Raw genomic sequence first — 12,754 nt, 5'->3', positions numbered from 1 at the left:
CAGACAACAACACTACCCTGTCCTGATAGCAGAGAACAACACTACACTGTCCTGATAGCAGACAACAACACTACACTGTCCTGATAACAGAGGACAACACTACAATGTCCTGATATCAGACAACAACACTACAATGTCCTGATAGCAGAGGACAACACTACAATGTCCTGATAACAGGGGACAACACTACAATGTCCTGATATCAGACGACAACACTACAATGTCCTGATAGCAGACAACAACACTACACTGTCCTGATAACAGACAACAACACTACACTTTCCTGATATCAGACAACAACACTACACTGTCCTGATATCAGACAACAACACTACAATGTCCTGATATCAGACAACAACACTACACTGTCCTGATATCAGACAACACTACACTGTCCTGATATCAGACAACAACACTACACTGTCCTGATATCAGACAACAACACTACACTGTCCTGATATCAGACAACAACACTTCAATGTCCTGATAGACAACAACACTACACTGTCCTGATATCAGACAACAACACTACACTGTCCTGATATCAGAAAACAACACTACACTGTCCTGATATCAGACAACAACACTTCAATGTCCTGATAGACAACAACACTACCCTGACCTGATGTGGCTGATAGCAAAGAACAACACTACAATGTCCTGATAGCAGAAAACAACACTACCCTGTCCTGATAGCAGAGAACAACAGTACCCTGTCCTGATAACAGAGGACAACGCTACCCTGTCCTGATAGCAGAGAACAACACTACCCTGTCCTGATGTGGCTGATAACAGAGGACAACGCTACCCTGTCCTGATAGCAGAGAACAACACTACCCTGACCTGACGTGGCTGATAACAGAGGACAACACTACCTGTCCTGATAGCAGAGAACAACACTACTCTGTCCTGATAGCAGAGAACAACACTACTCTGTCCTGATAGCAGAGAACAACGCTACCCTGTCCTGATGTGGCTGATAGCAGAGAACAACGCTACCCTGTCCTGATGTGGCTGATAGCAGAGAACAACGCTACCCTGTCCTGATGTGGCTGATAACAGAGAACAACGCTACCCTGTCCTGATAGCAGAAAACAACGCTACCCTGTCCTGATAGCAGAGAACAACGCTACCCTGTCCTGATAGCAGAGAACAACGCTACCCTGTCCTGATAGCAGAGAACAACGCTACCCTGTCCTGATAGCAGAGAACAACGCTACCCTGTCCTGATAGCAGAGAACAACGCTACCCTGTCCTGATAGCAGAGAACAACGCTACCCTGTCCTGATAGCAGAGAACAACGCTACCCTGTCCTGATAGCAGAGAACAACGCTACCCTGTCCTGATAGCAGAGAACAACGCTACCCTGTCTTGATAGCAGAGAACAACGCTACCCTGTCCTGATAGCAGAGAACAACGCTACCCTGTCCTGATAGCAGAGAACAACAGTACCCTGTCCTGATAGCAGAGAGCAACACTACCCTGTCCTGATAGCAGAGCACAACACTACCCTGTCCTGACAGCAGAGAACAACAGTACCCTGTCCTGACAGCAGAAAACAACAGTACCCTGTCCTGATATCAGAGAACAACACTACCCTGTCCTGATAGCAGAGAACAACACTACCCTGTCCTGGTATCAGACAACACTACAATGTCCTGATATTAGACAACAACACTACAATGTCCTGATAGCAGAGAACACTACAATGTCCTGATAGCAGGGAACAACACTACAATGTCCTGATAGAAGAGAACAACACTACCCTGTCCTGATGTGGCTGATAACTGAGGACACTACCCTGTCCTGATATCAGGGAATAACATTACAATGTCCTGATAGCAGAGAACAACACTACCCTGTCCTGATAGCAGAGAACAACAGTACCCTGTCCTGATAACAGAGGACAACGCTACCCTGTCCTGATAGCAGAGAACAACACTACCCTGTCCTGATGTGGCTGATAACAGAGGACAACGCTACCCTGTCCTGATAGCAGAGAACAACACTACCCTGACCTGACGTGGCTGATAACAGAGGACAACACTACCTGTCCTGATAGCAGAGAACAACACTACTCTGTCCTGATAGCAGAGAACAACACTACTCTGTCCTGATAGCAGAGAACAACGCTACCCTGTCCTGATGTGGCTGATAGCAGAGAACAACGCTACCCTGTCCTGATGTGGCTGATAGCAGAGAACAACGCTACCCTGTCCTGATGTGGCTGATAACAGAGAACAACGCTACCCTGTCCTGATAGCAGAAAACAACGCTACCCTGTCCTGATAGCAGAGAACAACGCTACCCTGTCCTGATAGCAGAGAACAACGCTACCCTGTCCTGATAGCAGAGAACAACGCTACCCTGTCCTGATAGCAGAGAACAACGCTACCCTGTCCTGATAGCAGAGAACAACGCTACCCTGTCCTGATAGCAGAGAACAACGCTACCCTGTCCTGATAGCAGAGAACAACGCTACCCTGTCCTGATAGCAGAGAACAACGCTACCCTGTCCTGATAGCAGAGAACAACGCTACCCTGTCCTGATAGCAGAGAACAACGCTACCCTGTCTTGATAGCAGAGAACAACGCTACCCTGTCCTGATAGCAGAGAACAACGCTACCCTGTCCTGATAGCAGAGAACAACAGTACCCTGTCCTGATAGCAGAGAGCAACACTACCCTGTCCTGATAGCAGAGCACAACACTACCCTGTCCTGACAGCAGAGAACAACAGTACCCTGTCCTGACAGCAGAAAACAACAGTACCCTGTCCTGATATCAGAGAACAACACTACCCTGTCCTGATAGCAGAGAACAACACTACCCTGTCCTGATATCAGACAACACTACAATGTCCTGATATTAGACAACAACACTACAATGTCCTGATAGCAGAGAACACTACAATGTCCTGATAGCAGGGAACAACACTACAATGTCCTGATAGAAGAGAACAACACTACCCTGTCCTGATGTGGCTGATAACTGAGGACACTACCCTGTCCTGATATCAGGGAATAACACTACAATGTCCTGATAGCAGAGAACAACACTACAATGTCCTGATATCAGACAACAACACTACAATGTCCTGATAGACAACAACACTACCGTGACCTGATGTGGCTGATAACAGAGCACAACACTACAATGTCCTGATAGCAGAGAACAACACTACCCTGTCCTGATAGCAGAGAACAACACTACCCTGTCCTGATAGCAGAGAACAACACTACTCTGTCCTGATAGCAGAGAACAACACTACCCTGTCCTGATGTGGCTGATAAAAGAGGACAACACTACCCTGTCCTGATGTGGCTGATAACTGAGGACAACACTACCCTGTCCTGATATCAGGGAATAACACTACAATGTCCTGATAGCAGAGAACAACACTACAATGTCCTGATATCAGACAACAACACTACAATGTCCTGATATCAGACAACAACACTACAATGTCCTGATAGCAGACAACAACACTACAATGTCCTGATATCAGGGAACAACACTACAATGTCCTGATAGCAGAGAACAACACTACCCTGTCCTGATGTGGCTGATGACTGAGGACAACACTACCCTGTCCTGATATCAGGGAATAACACTGCAATGTCCTGATAGCAGAGAACAACACTACAATGTCCTTATAGCAGAGAACAATAGCACCCTGTCCTGATAGCAGCGAACAACAGCACCCTGTCCTGATAGCAGAGAACAACACTACCCTGTCCTGATAGCAGAGAACAACAGTACCCTGTCCTGATAGCAGAGAACAACACTACCCTGTCCTGATAGCAGAGAACAACAGTACCCTGTCCTGATAGCAGAGAACAACACTACCCTGTCCTTATAGCAGAGAACAACAGCACCCTGTCCTGATAGTAGCGAACAACAGCACCCTGTCCTGATAGCAGTGAACAACACTACAATGTCCTTATAGCAGAGAACAACACTACCCTGTCCTGATAGCAGAGAACAACAGTACCCTGTCCTGATTGCAGAGAACAACACTACCCTGTCCTGATAGCAGAGAACAACACTACCCTGTCCTGATAACAGAGAACAACAGCACCCTGTCCTGATAGCAGAGAACAACACTACAATGTCCTTATAGCAGAGAACAACAGCACCCTGTCCTGATAGTAGCGAACAACAGCACCCTGTCCTGATAGCAGTGAACAACAGTACCCTGTCCTGATAGCAGAGAACAACACTACCCTGTCCTGATAGCAGAGAACAACACTACCCTGTCCTGATAGCAGAGAACAACACTACCCTGTCCTGATAGCAGAGAACAACACTACTCTGTCCTGATAGCAGAGAACAACACTACCCTGTCCTGATAGCAGAGAACAACACTACCCTGTCCTGATAGCAGAGAACAACACTACCCTGTCCTGATAGCAGAGAACAACACTACTCTGTCCTGATAGCAGAGAACAACACTACCCTGTCCTGATAGCAGAGAACAACAGTACCCTGTCCTGATAGCAGAGAACAACATTACAATGTCCTGATAGCAGAGAACAACACTACCCTGTCCTGATAGTAACAACAACAGCACCCTGTCCTGATAGCAGTGAACAACAGTACCCTGTCCTGATAGCAGAGAACAACACTACCCTGTCCTGATAGCAGAGAACAACACTACCCTGTCCTGATAGCAGAGAACAACACTACAATGTCCTGATAGCAGAGAACAACACTACCCTGTCCTGATAGTAACAACAACAGCACCCTGTCCTGATAGCAGAGAACAACACTACCCTGTCCTGATAGCAGAGAACAACAGTACCCTGTCCTGATAGCATAGAACAACACTACCCTGTCCTGATAGCAGAGAACAACAGTACCCTGTCCTGATAGCAGAGAACAACAGCACCCTGTCCTGATAGCAGTGAACAACAGTACCCTGTCCTGATAGCAGAGAACAACACTACCCTGTCCTGATAGCAGAGAACAACACTACCCTGTCCTGATAGCAGAGAACAACAGCACCCTGTCCTGATAGCAGAGAACAACAGTACCCTGTCCTGATAGCAGAGAACAACACTACCCTGTCCTGATAGCAGAGAACAACACTACCCTGTCCTGATAGCAGAGAACAACACTACCCTGTCCTGATAGCAGAGAACAACACTACCCTGTCCTGATAGCAGAGAACAACAGTACCCTGTCCTGATTGCAGAGAACAACACTACCCTGTCCTGATAGCAGAGAACAACACTACCCTGTCCTGATAACAGAGAACAACAGCACCATGTCCTGATAGCAGAGAACAACACTACAATGTCCTTATAGCAGAGAACAACAGCACCCTGTCCTGATAGTAGCGAACAACAGCACCCTGTCCTGATAGCAGTGAACAACAGTACCCTGTCCTGATAGCAGAGAACAACACTACCCTGTCCTGATAGCAGAGAACAACACTACCCTGTCCTGATAGCAGAGAACAACACTACCCTGTCCTGATAGCAGAGAACAACACTACCCTGTCCTGATAGCAGAGAACAACACTACCCTGTCCTGATAGCAGAGAACAACAGTACCCTGTCCTGATAGCAGAGAACAACACTACAATGTCCTGATAGTAGCGAAAAACAGCACCCTGTCCTGATAGCAGTGAACAACAGTACCCTGTCCTGATAGCAGAGAACAACACTACCCTATCCTGATAGCAGAGAACAACACTACCCTGTCCTGATAGCAGAGAACAACACTACCCTGTCCTGATAGCAGAGAACACTACCCTGTCCTGATAGCAGAGAACAACAGTACCTTGTCCTGATAGCAGAGAACAACACTACAATGTCCTGATAGCAGAGAACAACACTACCCTGTCCTGATAGTAACGAACAACAGCACCCTGTCCTGATAGCAGAGAACAACAGTACCCTGTCCTGATAGCAGAGAACAACAGTACCCTGTCCTGATAGCAGAGAACAACACTACCCTGTCCTGATAGCAGAGAACAACAGTACCCTGTCCTGATAGCAGAGAACAACACTACAATGTCCTTATAGCAGAGAACAACAGCACCCTGTCCTGATAGTAGCGAACAACAGCACCCTGTCCTGATAGCAGTGAACAACACTACCCTGTCCTGATAGCAGTGAACAACACTACCCTGTCCTGATAGCAGAGAACAACACTACCCTGTCCTGATAGCAGAGAACAACACTACCCTGTCCTGATAGCAGAGAACAACAGTACCCTGTCCTGATTGCAGAGAACAACACTACATTGTCCTGATAGCAGAGAACAACACTACCCTGTCCTGATAGCAGAGAACAACACTACCCTGTCCTGATAGCAGAGAACAACAGTACCCTGTCCTGATAGCAGAGAACAACAGTACCCTGTCCTGATTGCAGAGAACAACACTACATTGTCCTGATAGCAGAGAACAACACTACCCTGTCCTGATAGCAGAGAACAACACTACCCTGTCCTGATAGCAGAGAACAACACTACCCTGTCCTGATATCAGAGAACAACACTACCATTCTGATGTGGCTGATAACAGAGAACACTGGAATGCTGCAACAGTCTGAGCCACAAGGACTGTGCAGTGTAACCCCTCGTTCACATCTGCATTTGTATTCCGTTCAGGGGGTCCACATGGGGACCACCCCCCGAACGGAATACCAAACTCAATTACAAGCTCTGTGCAGTAAAAGCACACGGACCCCATAGACTATAATGGGGTCCATGTGCTTGTCACGTGATCTCTGCACTGAACATGCGGAGAGGAAAGTAGATTGTGAAGTACTTTCCTCTCCATATGTTCTGTGTGGAGATCTGGCGGCAAGCACACGGACCCCATTTTAGTCTATGGGGTCCGTGTGCTTTTACTGCACAGAGCTTGCAATTGCGTTTGGTATTCCGTACTCCCCCGAACAGAATACAAACACAGATGTGAACGAGGGGTAATAGTGTTTTGTCTTATTGACATTCATCAGCTGAGTATATTCTTTGTTCATGTACAGTAACAGCCAAAAGTTTTGACACTGACAATTTGTTTTCTAGTCAGATGTTCCTCTGTTATAGTGAATTACAATTCTAAGCATGTCATAGGTTATTACACTTATTGACAAATACACCAAGTTTATGTAAGGATACAGTATATACAGTTTTAACCCTTTTTGTTTTTTTTTCTTCAAGACTTCTGCAGTTGGACCTGGTATTCTGGATATCGGCTTCTGGACATAATCCTGCTTGAAGACAACCCATTGTTACCTGCCAGTGCTTGGATTTGATCACAATTTCTGTCTTCATTCATCCACCTGCATTTTGAGTATTGACCACAGGTTCTCAATGAGATTGACATCTGAGGAATCTCCTGGTCATGGACCCAAAATTTCAATGTTTTGTTCAGCGAACCACTTAGTTATGACTTTTGCCTTGTGACATGGTGCTCCGCCATGCTGTAAAAAGCATTGTTTATTTGTTTATCAGCAATTAGCTCCTGGAGGATGTGTAGATCCCATTCTTTATTCATGGCAGTGTTCTTAGCTAGTTCTTTGGATGAAAGCAACCGCACTCATGTATGAAGGGTCTCAGGAAGCTTTATTATTGGTATGCCACAGGACTCATGGTAGGACTCACCTTTCTTCTCCAGTCAGTCTTCCTTCTAGAAGCCACTTCTCTCCAAGAATAACCTGAGCATCATGTCACAAAGCAGTGTCTCGAAGAACAAAACATTGAAATTTTGGGTTCATGACACCCCAGATATCAATCCCATTGAGAACCTGTACTCAATCCCATTGAGAATCCTGTACTCAAAAGTGGCGGATCCAGGGTTTGCGGGGCCCTGGGCAATTGACTTTGGCGGGGCCCTACTTACTGGGGGTCTCGCACTTCTAACCTGTACTTCCCAACTGTTGAAGACTAGAAAGAGGGAACAAAACGTGCGGCGCGCGCAGCGTGCCGCAGCAAATTAGGCCCCGTCCACTTTTATGTTGACTCCACCCATTCTCATTCAATTTTCATGTGATTCCACACAGTATAATCCTCCTACAGTCACCTGTAAATTATATCTCCCCCCCCATTTTCATATACACCCTTCATCTACCCCTAGTTTCATGTCCCCCCCTCTATCTCTGTCCCCAGTTTCATGCCATTCTCCCCCTTTATCTGCCCACAGTTTCATTTCCCCCCGTCTCTGCCCCAGTGTCATGCCGTTCTCCCCCCTTCATCTGCCCCAGTGTCATGCCGTTCTCCCCCCCTTCATCTGCCCCAGTGTCATGCTGTTCTCCCCCCCTCCATCTGCCCCAGTGTCATGCCGTTCTCCCCCCCTCCATCTGCCCCAGCGTCATGCCGTTCTCCCCCTCCATCTTCCCCAGTGTCATGCTGTTCTCCCCCCCTCCATCTGCCCCAGTGTCATGCAGTTCTCCCCCCTCCATCTGCCCCAGTGTCATGCCGTTCTCCCCCTCCATCTGCCCCAGTGTCATGCTGTTCTCCCCCCCTTCATCTGCCCCAGTGTCATGCTGTTCTCCCCCCCTCCATCTGCCCCAGTGTCATGCCGTTCTCCCCCTCTCCATCTGCCCCAGTGTCATACCGTTCTCCCCCCTCCATCTGCCCCAGTGTCATGCCGTTCTCCCCTCCATCTGCCCCAGTGTCATGCTGTTCTCCCCCCCTTCATCTGCCCCAGTGTCATGCTGTTCTTCCCCCCTCCATCTGCCCCAGTGTCATGCCGTTCTCCCCCCCTCCATCTGCCCCAGTGTCATGCCGTTCTCCCCCCTCCATCTACCCCAGTGTCATGCCGTTCTCCCCCCTCCATCTGCTCCAGTGTCATGCCGTTCTCCCCCCTCCACCTGCCCCAGTGTCATGCTGTTCTCTCCCCCTCTATCTGCCCCAGTGTCATGCCATTCTCCCCCCTCCATCTGCCCCAGTGTCATGCCATTCTCCCCCCTCCATCTGCCCCAGTGTCATGCCATTCTCCCCCTTCCATCTGCCCCAGTGTCATGCTGTTCTTCCCCCCTTCATCTGCCCCAGTGCCATGCCATTCTCCCCCCTCCATCTGCCCTAGTGTCATGCCATTCTCCCCCCTCCATCTGCCCTAGTGTCATGCCGTTCTCCCCCTCTTCATCTGCCCCAGTGTCATGCCGTTCTCCCCCTTCATCTGCCCCAGTGTCATGCCGTTCTCCCTCCTCCATCTGCCCCAGTGTCATGCCGTTCTCACTCACTCACACACACTCTCACACACACTCACCATTCCTCGTTCCCTCGCAGCTCTCTCCCTCATACAATTATTGTAGCCGCGATGTGATGACGTCATCACATCGCGGCTACAAATGCCGGAGCTCAGCGTTAAAGCAGGAGCTGAGCTGAGCTCTGGCTTTAAACGCCTATGCATTCAGCTCATCGGCGTCCTACCGCCGATGAGCTGAAATACATAGGCGTTTAAAGCAGGAGCTGTCAGCTCCTGCTTTAACGCTGAGCTCAGTTGGAGTCGGGACATGCCGACCGGACCATTTTGTTAGGTCCCGGCCGCGCCGCGGGGCCCCGGGCGGTTGCCCGGCTCGCCCGGCCCTGGATCCGCCCCTGCTCAATCCTCTAAAATTGGGTGAACAATCAAAAACACAGAAATTGTGATGAACTTCAAACAATGACTAGGTAAGATTGGGTTGTCATCAGGCAGGATTTTGCCTGATGACATTGATCTCCAGCATGCCAGGGCGAACTGCAGAAGACTTGAAAAATAAGTGTCAACATTGTAAATATAGGGACTTTGCACTTTTGGGCACAGCTATTCCCCACAGCATAGATCACATATGTATTACTACACTGGCGGTAAGATGTATCAGCTGGCACCAGCAACCAGTTTTTCATGCTAAATTATGTTGAGGGAAATGTTTTTGGTATCTTTTTGTTTTTTTATCTGTGACAACTTAAAGGGGCTCTATCAGCAAAATCATGCTGATAGAGCCCTACATATGCATGCATAGCCTTAAAAAAAGGCTATTCAGGCACCGTAAGTGTTATATTAAACTACCCCCCGTTTTAAAATAATACCCTAAAAAAGAATATGATCTACTTACCGAACGTGCACGCTGGGCGGGCATTCAGGGTGTGTCTTCATCTTCATCCACGCCTCTTCGTCCTCCGGTCCTGTCCTCCTCCGGCGCTCGCGAGCGGACACTGATATGAAAAAATGGCCTGGGCGCCTGCGCAGTAGCCGTAGTAGAAGCTGCATGCTACTGCGCAGGCGACCAGGCCATTTTTTTTATATCAGTGTCCGCTCGCGAGCGCCGGAGGAAGACGGGAGCGGAGGACATCGGAGGAAGAAGAGGCGGGGATGAAGATGAAGACACACCCTGAATGCCCGCCCAGCGTGCACGATCCGTAAGTAGATAACATTCTTTTTTAGGGTTTTATTTTAAAACGGGGGGGGGGGGGGTAGTTTAATATAACTTTGGCAGTGCCTCAATAGTCTTTTTAAAGGCTATTCACGCATATGTAGGGCTCTATCAGCATGATTTTGCTGATAGAGCCCCTTTAAGTGAACCAAAACTGGAACAAGTTGTGCCCCTGGCATTGTTTTACCCCACTTTCTGTAATGAAGATTTCAATAAATAGAGTAGTCCAATTCTTCATTAGCTTAGGATAGGTCATCAAAAAGAGATCAGTGGGGTCTGACACCCGGCTGTTTAAAAACGCACTGTAGTGTCTGAACCTGATGTAGTATGTATGCAGAAGCAAGTAACGACCTAAAAAAAAAACATCAGGGGCCCGCCGGGCCCCCTAATGTCTTGGGGCCCTGTGGCTGCCACTACTGCTGCTACCATGGTATGAAAGGGTAATGGAGACTTAGAAACATAGAAAAAGGGGGTAAGAGATTGGAGATGTGCTATATAAAACACTCCCATATTATGTACATGTCATAAATACTATACTCAAGAAAACTGTTAAAAAACGAGGCTACAATTAGATAAAACTGAAGAGAAGTGAAAGGAACATAACAGATTGCTACACAAGAAAACAGATATTACAGATTCATAAAAAGATGGAAACTATAACTGGAACCTTAAAGGGGTATTCTTGCAAATGTCCCAAAGTAGTGGTTGGAGAATGCTAGACATGCATGGCATGCTCTTCAGTCACTGCACAAGGGATTCAGGGACCCCAATTCTCAAGATGTGGGTCCCAGAGGTCAGAGTGACATCAATAGGACTTTTATGGCATATTCATGTCCCAAATGGGATTGCCCCTTTGATGTTCCAGGTATAATTTTCACCTTTTAATGAGCCAGAGATTTGCAACTTTTTAAGTGCCATTTGTTACAAAATTTGCTGGAAATGGAATTTTTTATGCTGCCCTGGTCTTTTCTTAAAAGGAGCATTGTGTGAGGCCACTAACCCTGTCAGATTTATCTTTTTTTCTGGCCTAAACACGTCACAATAGGTATCTGTGTCCAAAAACTCCCAGTCTACAAACCTATAAAATATATTGCAATCAGGTGCCGAGCCACCATTTTTTTCACTGTTTTGCCTCAGATAAAAATTTGAATAAAAGGTAATCAAAGCAATACCAATTCCCAAAATGGTATAACTAAAAAGTGCACCTGGTCCTGCAAAAAAAGATTCCCTACACATCCCCATACACAGAAATATAAAAGTTACGGGTGTCAAAATATGGCGATTTTTTTTTTTGCAAAGTTGTGGATTTTTGTTAAGGGTTTAATATGCAAATAAAACTATATAAATGCGGTATCTCTGGAATCGTACTGAAACATAGAATACAGATGACATGTCATTTTGGCTGCACCGTGAAGGCCGTAAAAATAAACCCCGGAAGAAATTTACACAAATGCACTTTTTCTCCAATTCCACCACATTCAGAATTTTTTTTTTTTTACTGTTTCCCATTACAGTGTACAGTATAATAAATGGTACCATTATGAAGAACAATTTGTCCTGCGAACATTAATCCCTAACTGGCTCTGTGAACGGAAAAAGGAAAAAGTTATGGGGTTTGGAAGGCGGGTAGTCAAAAAATGAAAAATGTCACTAGCGGGAAGTGATTAAAGGGGTTGTCCTGGCTTATTTGTTTATGTGCAACAAAAAGGGGGCACAGGGAAAAGGAAAATCACAGCCCACTCACTCTGTTCAGATGAAAAATGTCCATAGACTTGATAGGGTGTAGTGTCCACAAACAATCGCGGATGCCCGGGTCCAGAAGCTCCAACGGTGCATCCGGTACGATAGTGAGATGGTTAATCGCTTCAGGTTTTCTTGCATGGAAGATCTTTTGCAATTCGTATGTTATACATTGTTTGAGTAACAGATGAATTTCATATATAACATTGTTAAATTCTTGGAGTTATCTATACAGGTGTAAGTTTGTTTTTAATTTGTATTTGTTTTTATCACCATACGATTTTGGATTGCTCAGGTCATCTGCAAATGTGTAACCTCAGGTGTTTCCGAATTTGTCGGAAGAGCTGAGGCCTTTATATTAGGGGCATGTGTTATACCATATCAGGCTGCGACTAAGAGGATCATAAGTCCTCGAAACGCGTCAGTTATCATCTCCTGATGTGATTACAAGAATTGGAATGTTTTCCATGATGTATGGTTTTTAACCATTGAAAATAAAGGCTAAGTTTTAGAAAAAACAACGCGTTTGGTGCTGGATTCCGTATGTACTTATTTGTTTATGGCCTATCTTCAAATAGGACACAAATATATGATCAGGGACTTCTGGTGCGCAATTTAATATCAGAAGCAGAAAATTCCATCTG

This window comes from Leptodactylus fuscus, chromosome 7 (genome assembly GCF_031893055.1).
Source record: "Leptodactylus fuscus isolate aLepFus1 chromosome 7, aLepFus1.hap2, whole genome shotgun sequence".
In the NCBI taxonomy this organism is placed as follows: domain Eukaryota; kingdom Metazoa; phylum Chordata; class Amphibia; order Anura; family Leptodactylidae; genus Leptodactylus; species Leptodactylus fuscus.
This window is presented reverse-complemented; position numbering follows the sequence as displayed.